The sequence below is a fragment of the Zonotrichia leucophrys genome, chromosome 17, assembly GCF_028769735.1.
Source record: "Zonotrichia leucophrys gambelii isolate GWCS_2022_RI chromosome 17, RI_Zleu_2.0, whole genome shotgun sequence".
Lineage (NCBI taxonomy): Eukaryota > Metazoa > Chordata > Aves > Passeriformes > Passerellidae > Zonotrichia > Zonotrichia leucophrys.
The window spans coordinates 355,007-366,626 of record NC_088186.1 but is presented as its reverse complement, the minus strand read 5'-3'; the positions used below and the strand labels follow the sequence as shown (position 1 = coordinate 366,626).

The window sequence follows — 11,620 nt, the reverse complement described above, 5'->3', positions numbered from 1 at the left end:
CTGGGGCAGCAAACCCTGAGGGAAATGGGCTGCTCAGCCAGGGGAGGCTAATACTGCACTACACTGAAAATTGTTTTTCTTTGTGCTGAGTTATTATTCTTCTGAACTTGACCCAAGCTAGTGGTGCACAATCTGACCTCTGGCATCTTCTCACCCCAGACAGTATTTCTGTCTCGCTTATTTTGAGTGCTCTTTGAATTAAGGGAGATTAATACCCAAGTTCCCGACATTCTCTTCAGGCATATGTTTTTATAACCTTTTGAAAGCAGTACCACTTGTTCCACAAAAAACTCAGAAGCAGCATCTTGTGGCTGCCGTGGGAGCTGTCAGTGGCACCTGATAGAATGTCCTGGCTGGGGAGGAGGGGTGTGGGGAGGACACAAAGCAGAGTGGGCCCATCCCGTGCCAGCCCATGGCTGCCAGCGTCTCTTCACTGCTGCCCGGGCTGTGGGCTCAGTCGGTGGCACAGCACACCCCGGCCTGGGAGCCCTCACCCCAGCACTGGCACTGGAGCTGGCTCACATCCATCATTCACGGAATTTGGTTTCTGAGGAAAATGCCTAACTGTGCTCTGCTCAGTGCTGTGAGACGTGGGAGCAGTGGTTTCTCTGGGGCTCCTGTGGCCATTGCTGCCCAGGGAAATGCTCCCAGTGCCTGAGGGGAGCAGCAGGGGCTGGGGGCGGCTGGCGCAGTCCCTGTGTCATCAGAGGCTCTTTGGGCTTTGTGAGCCGCTGGCTTTGGTGGCGTTTTGTTTTCTTTTCTCCTCTCCCTCCTACAGCTTTAAAAATTAACTTGCCTGGGGAGTTTCTCAAAATCCTTTCCTTTCTCTGGAATGATGGATAAGCCATGTAACTGATTGTCATGGCCCTAGGGAGGATAAACATCTTCTGCAGTTTAAAATAAAACCTCCTCGCTCCTTGGTTAATAAGTGTTGAAAGAAGCACAAACAGAGCTAACACGGGATTTCCATGACTAACAAGATGACCACATCAGTGAATGTTGTTTGGAGTTAAAAATGACTCAGCTTTTGCTTCCCCTGGGTAAGATGTTTTATCCCAGCGCAGGAAAAGCTGCCAGCAGCACTTTGAAGCTCTGGCAAACATGATGGAGCCAGGATTGTGAACTGGGAAGTGTTTGAATGCCGGGTTAAAAAAACCCTCATAAACTCTGCTCCATGTGTGCGGATTTCTGGAAGATAAAGGAGCCCACAGCTTCATCCAGCTTGTGCTGACTCTTTTCTTTTCAAAAGCCTTTTCAGATGTTTTCACTTTTCTGCTTGCTTTGTTGAAAGATGTAAAAATTTAAGACAACCACAAAGTAAACATTTCAAAACTTTCTAGTCTGAAAATTAGTGACATTTTCAAAATCCCTCAAATTCCATTTCGGCGCTATCAGAAATGAAGATGTTTGGGGTTTTTTTGATTGGCAAATTTTCCAGGCAGGTTTTTGTTTATTGATAACTTTTATTTTTCAAAGAAAATAGATTTATTATTCAGTAGAAAACACTAGATAAGTAGATGTCTTGTCAAAATCAAGCAGGTTTTCTTTATTAGAGTGAAATAGTAATGAACTCATCTGCTTCCAATATTTATAAAGAGTAGGGAAGGCCATTAATTCTGCTGCTTGTGAATAAAACCATCTGTGATTTCTTTCCATTTGATGTGTTTTGGTTTTAATATACATTTTTCACAAATAAGTGTAGGGATTTTTTGTGAAAATGTCACATTCAGAATCTCATAAAGAAGGAACGCAAGGAGGGGGAAACGAAATGTTTTGTTAGCTCAGTAATTTCTCACCTTGCACAGAGAGTAAAATTGCTGCCAACTTTAACACATTAGGCGACAGAATTACATGTTCGGCTCTAATGCAATCCATGACATGGAACAAGGCAAACAGAGGATGTTTGGAAGTTTGTTTTCCTTTGGGAATCACGCAGCACATTTAACTTAATCTGTCCTGACACTTGAATTATAACATGAGCTTCTTTAGGGAAGCAAAATGGTAGATGCCTCTTTTTAAAGCAAAGCAGAAGTTAATAAAATGGGCAACACGTCGAGGAGAAAAAGCCCTGATGAACCATCATGCGATTCTCAGAGCAAGTGGGCTCTGCTCTGGGGTTTTTCCACTAGAAATGCTGGAAACCTTGAGACATCCTTCTACTGAGGGTGAAATTTGACCTCTAGAATTTTACTCGATTAAAGCAAAAAGCTACAAGAATGCCCCAAGTGAGACCACTTTGTAGTTGGACTTGCGAGTGTTCGATCTGAAATTAAACGGAGTATTCATGCAGCTGCTCTGCCAGGATTTATTTCACGACCTTCCCAGCAGCTCCTGCGTTGGAGAGTGCCCTGTGCTGCAGCTTGCTGAGCTGTACCTGTGGGGGAGAAGGATTGCTCCTCTGCTGCAGCAGCACAGCCCAGGCACCCCAGGCATCTCTCCGAGGGCCTGTAGTGGCAATGGGGGTCACTGCCATCTGCTCCACTGGGTGTCGCGTGAAAAGGCTGGCTCCAGTTACTGATTCTGAGGCCCAAATTTAATGTCCGTTGTCCAACAGGATCAAAGCAGATCCTTGGAGGTTCCTCTGAGTGAAGAAACCTGAAATCCAGTAGCAGATGTCCTCACCTGAAGGCCAGAGCTCCAGGTGCTGCAGAGCAGGGCAGGTACTCCCCTGGGGAGGGAAAGGCAATGCGTTCTATCACTGAAAAAATGAGTGAGCTGGTTGTTTCTCACCCACTTATTGGCAGAGATAGGAGAGGGCTGTGCTCGTCTCTTGGGGCAGTTTTTACAGCTGTGCCAAGCAGGTAGGTCTGCTCTCTGGTGAGCATGGGGTGAGCAGAGTGGGGAGAGAGGGAGAGCGGCAGTGACAGGATAGCGCTGTGCCAGAGATGGGGCTGGTGCCGGTGACTGTTCTGCAGTGACAAACAGTTCCCCACTGGCCAGGGGAAAGCTGTCATGCCCGTGGGCTGGGCCAAGGGCTGGCAGAAGCCAAGGAGTGCCAACCTGGGGAAATGTGAGGATCGGTTTCACGAGCTCCGGAGGCCGCAGAGGTGGCTTCCTGTGGCTGACTCCTCTGAATTACACAAAGACTTCCTGCTTTTCCCACCAGCACACAGCCCTGTTCCCACAGTCCCCAGCAATGACCTGTCATGGGTGGCAGAAGCCAGTCAATGGACTCAAAAGCCCTTAATGCAAGCGTTTTCCCTGTTCTAACTCTAAATTCCTTTTTCTGTCCAAATTCCTACTCATATGAACCTTTTAGGAACTTAATTATCCTTGAGACTTCTACCTCTCCGTGAAATCTGGTTTAAATCAGCAAAGAAAAGAGTTCAAAGTTATTGGGCAGGACAGGCAGACAGACAAGCACACAGGGATCACAGGAACCTTGTTTTCATAGGAAACTAGATTAAAAAAATCCCACAGCAGTTACCAGCCCCTTTGGTGGCACGGCTGTGCACGGCTGCCTCGGTCCTGTGCAGGCAATGGCCGGGGGGTGCTGGGGCACAGGAGCTGGGGCTGTGCTCTTTGGGGAGGGGGCTGGTGGCAGACCCTGCCTGCTCCAGCCGGGGCTGTGCTCTATGGGGAGGGGGCTGGTGCAGGAGCCGGGGCTGTGCTCTTTGGGGAGGGGGCTGGTGGCAGACCCTGCCTGCTGCAGCCGGGGCTGTGCTCCATGGGGAGGGGGCTGGTGGCAGACCCTGCCTGCTCCAGCCGGGGCTGTGCTCTATGGGGAGGGGGCTGGTGCAGGAACCAGGGCTGTGCTCTTTGGGGAGGGGGCTGGTGCAGGAGCCGGGGCTGTGCTCCATGGGGAGGGGGCTGGTGGCAGACCCTGCCTGCTCCAGCCGGGGCTGTGCTCTATGGGCAGCGGCGCTGGCAGCAGCGATTCCGCAGCCTGTCTGCTTCTCCCAGCTGGATGCAGATTCATGACATCCCTGCTCGCTTTGGCATGCAAACCTGTACCTAATTTCTTCTGAAACGGGCCCTGAGGAAGTCAGCAGATGTTATTATTAAAGCATTGAGCATCAGCAGCTCCCGAGATATTGTCAGTCTGTTAATGAGCTGATCAAACTGGGGAATGCAAGGGCTTTCCCTACTTCTTAATAAGGAAAATAAGACCTCCAAGGTTAAAAGACTTCATTTAAACTGCACCAAGTTTATAGGTTGCAAAATGTTCTTTAATCAGTTTATTCTTAGAAGGCCCTAACTGCCCGTGAACAGGAGTGGGCATTATCTTAAATGATCCCACAAGAACACAGCCGCTCTGTCTTGGTGGGGTTTGCTGGCATTTTGCTCCCTTAGTCTCCTTAGCTGGCCTTTTCCGGGCACCTTCTGCAATTCTTCTGTGAACATTCTGTGCATCATGACCCACAGCTCTGCTCCAAGACTCCTGATGATCTGTGAATTATTGGGTTTTACTGTTTGAAAATTAAACCGATTTTCCTATCAATATATTTGTATTTGTGGCTTTGCAATTCTTAAATCCCAGTTTCTCGAGGCTGCAGGAGACACCAGTTAGAAAAGTCAGCCATAAATATCCTGAATTCAACACCTCCCTGCTGTCTCTGTGTCCTCCCTCGCTCTCAGCCTGTCCCTGTACTGCAGACCCTCTGGATTCTGTTCCAGTAGCAGTGGCTCATGGGGAACCCACTTTGTTGGCTCTTCCCTTAATCCCATGCTGTCTCGAAGCCTACTTGGGGTTTTCCACCTGCAGGGATGTTTAGAATTTGGACACCAGTGATATTGATATTAGAGTAAATTGGTAACAGCTAAAAGTTTGAAAGAAAACATCTATTAGTTCTACAGGAGCAGAGGAGCATGACTTGCCTTAATGGTGCCTTGCCACCACCGTCACTCACCTGAGATAGGTCCAAGAACAAGCTGAAGAACCCTTGTCTTGGGGAGCTTCGTTATATCCAAACTGGCAGCAGGTAAACAGCTGCCAGGGGATGATCAGAGAAGGAGAATACAGAGAAGGCCCCTGTAATTCTCTCCATCTGCTCCTGGTGCAAGCGGGAAGGAGAACACAAAGGTGGGGCCATGTCCCGTGTCCTGCTGTCCCTCTGGGGATGGCCTTGTGTGGTTGTGGCAGCCTGCCCCACGCCCAGGGCATTCCCAGGTGCTCAGCAGCACTTCCTCCTCACCATGGATCACTGAGCTCACACCCATGCCGTGATTTATTCCAGCATGGACATATTTATACCATCTGATAAGCAGTGCCTGCTATAAATATGTCCATGCTCTCCTTTTGCTATGCACCAGTGAGGAAGGGGCATGTTGTGATAAATTGACCCTGAAATATGGTGCGTGTGCATAGTTTTACAGACTGGGAGGATTGGGTCAGTTTGGTGTCTCTCTGCTGTGGTTCAATTAGTTATTTTTAAAGAAGTCTGCTGAACTGTGGCTTCCAGGGAACATTTTCCAGCATTACCGATATTTGTAACCCTAACGTGCGTCACTTGGCAAAACTTTCCGAGCACTAATAAACAAAAAGGCCCTGAACGACATCTCAGCATCAGAGCGGGACTGTTCTGCTCCTGCCGTGGCCAGTGAGGGCAGGGCTGTGCCCTGGAAGGGGAGACATCGGGTCAGCACCCACTGATGCTCTGGCACCCGCAGGGAGAGCAGCATCCCGGGGCAGCCGAGCCCAGGGGCCACCAGCACTTCTGCACACCCTGCGCAGGGATCCAGGGCACCCACAGCCTTTCTGACCAGCACCAGTCTGGTTTGCAAGGGCCCTTTCACAATCCTGGGTCATTTCTGCTCACTTCAAATGGTAACGTGGAGCAGAGAAATAATAAACTTGAAAAGAGTCACTGGGAAACAACTCCCACTGGTTCAGACAGCAGTCAGAACTGGTCTGCTGTGGAGGAGGATGAAGGGCACTGACACCCAGCGTGTCTGGGAGTTGCGCTGGAGTCAGCGCGACCAGGTGCAGCTCGTTAGGCTGCTTGATCAGGTCGCAGCTGATGAGAAAGGAGACACCTGTGCAGTAGCGGTTTTTCATAATTTCCCTCAGATTTGGGGCCCATCAGTCTGACGTTGAGCTGCTGCCTGCCTCGTCTCCCAAACTGTGAGTATCAGCTATATTTTTTTCATTTTTCAGAGGAAGTTTATAATTAGGCTGGAATTCTTCAGGCAGAGGCAAAGGCCATGCTGGTTTGGGTTAGATTGTTTTGTTAAATTTTGAGAAAAACTGTTCTTTGTTAAGGAATGTGTTTCTAAAGGATGGATGAGACCTTCCCCTCTCTAGTATTCAGAGTCTCGTGCAGTTCTAAACTTGAGTTTCTTTTCTATTTAAATATTCAAAGCTTGTTTTTGCTGTTGTTTCCACAAAACCTGACCTGAGCTGGAGGGGTGCCCCAGGCTGTGGGAGCAGAAGCTGGGCCGGTGCAGTTTGAACTGGCCGTGGCTGTGGCAGGGCCGCGCAGCCCAGGAGGGGCCGTTAAAACTGTTGGGAAGTGGAAGTTCATGTTCTGAGGAGTTTTGAGTGGCTGGCTGTCTCTGCACAGGGCAGAGCAAGACACTCAGTGGGTGCATTGAGTGAACTGGGCTCCTCTGCCTCGTGGGCGAGGAGCTGGCTGCCCTTTCTGTGCTGTGCCATTGTCTGTGCGCCTGGGCCCGAGTTGTGTTTGACACTCTGGTGTCTGTGGCAAAAGTTACCCATTCAGCTGTGTATTTTACCTTTATTTTGTAAAATGTTCCCCCTGCATTTCGTCAGCTCACCCATGGGAGAAATCGCTCGCCCCAGGCCTGAGCTCAGGTCTGAGAAAGCAAGCAGCCCTGCTTTCACTTCTGGTGGCTCTTTTCATGGGTTCTATGAACAGGTAATAGATTTTAGGTGGAAATCTTTCCTGCAAACTCTGCATCACTGAAGAGGCAAGAGCAGGAGAGACGAGTAGGAAGATTTGTTGTTGCTGCAAGTAGAGAAATACCCTTCCACATCTGGCTGGACAGCAGCCCTGGGAGCGTGGAGAGGCCATGGCTGTCCCAGGCCTGTTCTCGGGCCTGTCCCGGGCCTGTCCCGGGCCTGTCCTTACAGCTGCCCCAGTGCCTCTGCAGCTCCAGGGGCACAAGGAGGGAGCTGGGGCTGGGTCGGGGCTGGGAGCCCCCACCCTGCCTGCCCTGCCCATCAATGCAGTACAAGCGTTTTCACCAAAAAAAGTCGGAAAGGGTTAAAGCAGTCATTGTGCGCTCTTCTGGTAAAGCCCAGCCTAAGGTGATGCTGGTGGGATGCAGGTTTGTTTGTTGAGTCACCGAAACTTTAGAAAACATGAAAGCACTTCATGTAACCAAGAGGATACTAGACTCAGGCTTATTTCTGTGCTTACAGAACTGTTTTGGGGAAAAAAAAAAGTTATTATTTTTTAAAAAATCAAGACAGAGTATTTTTTCATAGCATAGCACCAAAAGGAAAGTAGTGCAGCTTTGGACAAATTAGAAACAGGCTTGAGTATTACACTTTACATGGATGGTACTCGGGTATTAATCCATTAAAGTAATCAAAAGAGCTTAAATAAGAATCTGAAGGCTGCAATATATATGTCAATGAACAAGCTGTAAAACTTCCTGAAAAGGTGATTTCAAAGCCATATTGTCCAAGCTTGGCAAATTGCATATTTAATTATTTTGTCAGTCCCTCTTTCTACTCTAATCTTTTGGTGAAATACCTTTAGACATATGAAATCAGTTAAGATAATTAGGGTATGATGGAATTAGGTGTTACTTGATTTTTAAGAAAGATACCATCCTCTGCCTTGGTATAAAATGTGTGCAGACCCCAAAAGCTGGACTGTATTGTAATGTTTTCTTTTCTATAAAGATCAAAGGTCTCCAGCCCCTTTCAAGATGTTTGCAGAATTTGTTTCCTAATTATCCCACATTTACTTATTTGTGTGCTGGGACATCAGAGTTAACTCTTTGATTGTAAAGATGAGATGGGACCTTCCTCCAGATGACTGGGGCCAGCAAAGCCTTGCATCTCAAAATTGTTTTTCAGATTACATGACTGCTTCAGTTCTGAGGTTCTGGTGTGGTTTAGGATAGATGAGGTGTTGTGTTTGCTTGATTTTAATACCCCAGTCCTCTACAGCAAAGATTTGGTTTTCCGCAGTAAGGGTTTACACCTTCATTAATATCCTTTACAAGTTTACAAACTCTTGGTAAGCAACAGTAAACTATTTAGGCTTTGATTTGTCTGGGAGTTGGAACTGTTTTCGCCAAACCTTTATGGTCTTTCCGTGATGTGGTGCCTGAGTTTCTTCAGCAGAATTTTCTATAAAAGTTTTGAAATTAGAATTTCTTGGCACACTTCATTGGCTTTATTTTTCCCCCATCTAGAGAGATATAAAAAACTGACAGGACACCCCAGAAATGTGAAAACAGGCTGTAAGTTTTGCAGTTTCAGTTGCAAAGTTACAAAAATAAAGTTGATTAGAATAGCATGAAATCTATAAAATAAAAAGTAAAATGTTTATAGGGGAAGTCTAATATGAAACATTTTTAAACAATGTGTTTTATTTACTTTTTATGCATTTCATTTCTCATATTCTTTTGAACTTTTTTGAATCTTCTCATATGTTTCCTAATTACATTTGCCTCTCTGACTCCTGTCTGCATTTCCCTCAGCGCAGAGCGGCCGAGTGTTTGTCTTGGTTTGTGTTTGTTTCTTTCCTTTGAGAAATCAGCGCACAGAGCATCAGGCTGTTCCGAGGGGGTGTTTGCAATGGCGAGGCTGCGGTTCGGTGCTGGCAGGGGCACAGGGAGTGTGGCGGTACCGGGCGAAGGCGGTGCTGCCCGCACTGAGCCCTCGGTGCTGGCAGGGGCACAGGGAGTGTGGCGGTACCGGGCGAAGGCTGTGCTGCCCGCACTGAGCCCTGCCTGGCACCCAGCGGCACCCACAAACGCCCCGCGGCTCTTTGGGGGAGCTGCTCACATGCTGACAAGATGAGCTGTTTCCCGGCTGTGGTTGCGGACCCTGGGCTGAGCAGGCCCTCGCAGCCCGTGAGGAAGAGGAGGGCAGCGGGCTCTGTGTGCCGTGCGTCCCACCCGCGCCCGAGCGGGACAGGGCCCCGGTCCGTGCCAGGGAATCGGCACTCGTGCCCGGAGCGAGCGCGCTCCGAGCGTGGCTGCGGCCCTGGGGCCTTCGTGCGCTCGGTCTGCACGGGCCGGGACAGCGGGGTCCGCAGCAGAGCCGCGCAGCCCCGGCCCCGCTCCTGAACCCGGATGGGGATGAGCTCCCCCCCGGCTGCAGCCCCCGAGCCGCCCCTGCCGAGCCCCCCGTCCCCCTCTCGGCCCGGGGGACAGGACAGGCTGGGGATGGAGCTGCGCCCCCGCGCTTTCCTGGGCTCTGCGCAGCTCCCAATGAGCCCCGGCGCCCCCAGGGCTCTGCGCAGCTCCCAATGAGCCCCGGCATCCCCAGGGCTCTGCGCAGCTCCCAATGAGCCCCGGCATCCCCATGGAGCCCCGGCACCCCCAGGGCTCTGCACAGCTCCCCATGGAGCCCCCGCACCCCCGGCGATCCGCGGATGCTGCGCCATCCCTCCGCCCCGGAGCCTAATGGTGACTGATGTCCTTAAATGCTTTCCCGACTTTGCGCGGCTATTTATTTCTTTGCCATCTTAGCTCAGGTGTGAGGTTACTTATTGTGGTTTTTTTCCCATCTGCTTTTAAAATTACGGGAGATTTTCTTTAGAATTCACTATTTCAGTCTTTACTCTTAAATTGGTGTTTTGTTAATTTTTCCCCCTGGTATTTATTATATATCCACATAGGATTCTAAATTTCTGTCTTTCACACACTTGGATAGGAATAGTTTTTTTCCTCAGTAATATTACTCACCTCCCTAGCACTCCAGAAGTCAGTATTCATTTCAGTATTTAGTTTGTTATAATTCTTGACTTCATTAACATCACAGCTGAGTTTTTTTCATTATGTACCCAGCACAGAAAAGTGTTGGGGAAAAGGTGAGGTTTTTTTAGCTAAACATGCACTAAAATACATCTCAGATTCCAACAGCCATTAATAAATATTTCAGGTGATGCTCTGGACTGGGTGCATTTCCTTCAGTCTGGGCTGGGCACGACATTTAAGTTCTTAGTTGCGCATAAAATTACAGGGTCTTTTTACAATGCCCAAATTTGAAATGAAAAGGCATCTTCGGTGTTTTAGTGATAGGCTTGCTAAAGATCAAGAGGTCTCCTCTGCACTTGGGTAAAAATTTTAACTTAACTTGAACTTTAAAATGTCACAGGAGCTTTTGGAACAGTTTACCCGGTGTTTCAACCAGGGGCTCATTGAGGTGCTGCCCTTGGCAGCTGCTCCTGATGCCTGCAGAAGAGACACTGAGGGGTTTCAGACAAATTTGATCCAATCTCATCCTGGAGATTTCTGTTCTGAGCTGCTTGAGGTATCCAGAGCTGTTTATTTGGCTTCTGGCTGCAGTTTTGCCCTGATACCCCTTTACTGAAAAACCACATTTAGAAAGGAAAAAAAAAAAAAAAAAAAAAAAAAGGATGTGGGAGAGGAAGGAAATACAAAGAGATTTTACTGAAGAACTTGTGTAAGTTCTGGATTTTGAAACTAAACTCAGAAATTCCTCAAAGAAAAGCTCTTTTGTACCACCATGAATAGCAACACAGAGCATGAACTCGCAGCTCCTGAGTGGACACAGGGAACTGGCAAAAGCAGCTGCTTGAGCAACAAACAGCACACCCCATGCTGCTGCTGGATGTGGAGGTTTCACTCGTGGTAATTACTGTGATGAGCAGAATAGTCCTCTGCAACCAGCATCCTTGGGAAACCACAGATACAGCTCTGTTCAGATGGCTTTAAAAAATAATTTTCAAAGCTATCCTCATTGAAAAACCTAAGGTATGTTATTACTGGCAAGAATTAAATTAAACTTTGTTTTTACTTAATTCTAAACAGATTAATAACATACATTAACAGCATACATTAATTCCATGAAAGGTCTTACCCAGATATCTCCCTACTGAGGAAAAGGAGGTGCCATGCTCCGTTCCCTGTCCTTTCTCCTGCTGTTCATTCATGGCAATTTGCGCTGCAGCTTTAGCCAAAGCAGCCATGAGTCTGTTTGAGCACATATCTGAAATTCACCTCCCGTTCCTGGGTCGGAGCCCCAGGACACGAGGACAGGCGCTTGTTCACCTCGCCGCGCTCCGGTGCCGCGCAGCGCTGGGTGTGCTCGGCCTCTCCTCAGACAGGTGCACAAACACTTCCCCCTTTGAGGTGCTACCTGCTCTTTACTGGACGTTTATTACAAGTCGATGCAATTTCACAAAGCACCTGCATGCAATAAAACCCTATTACATGTGTGAGGCCTTAAGGAAATTAACGGTTCCTCCCTAGGGATGCATATTTTGTTAAGATGTTTATTACAGATGAAGTGGTCCTGGGGTAAAACATTAACAAGTTGTAGAGTGATAAAAGGAATTTTATCATTTCTCAGTGACATAAATAGGAAGAAACCTTTAACTAAATCTATAAAATTCCTGTTTCCTAATGAATTTGTTTTAACTATTTATTAACTGGATGAACTTATACAGGCTGCAGTTTGGGTTTTTTCTTCCTCATCCTCTCCCAAAACACAAGCAGAAGGCATTGTCTA

The 11,620-nt window shown here is 48.1% G+C and overlaps 1 protein-coding gene across 1 annotated transcript in view; it reads left to right on the top strand.

The window, feature by feature from the left end:
* The first annotated feature begins 5,999 nt into the window (after nucleotides 1-5,999).
* LMX1B (LIM homeobox transcription factor 1 beta) overlaps nucleotides 6,000-11,620 on the top strand; it is a 123,145-nt gene continuing 117,524 nt past the window's right edge. The window contains exon 1 of the mRNA XM_064727481.1: nucleotides 6,000-6,064. The gene's annotated coding sequence lies outside the window, so the exon portion shown is untranslated. The remainder of the gene's footprint in view (nucleotides 6,065-11,620) is intronic.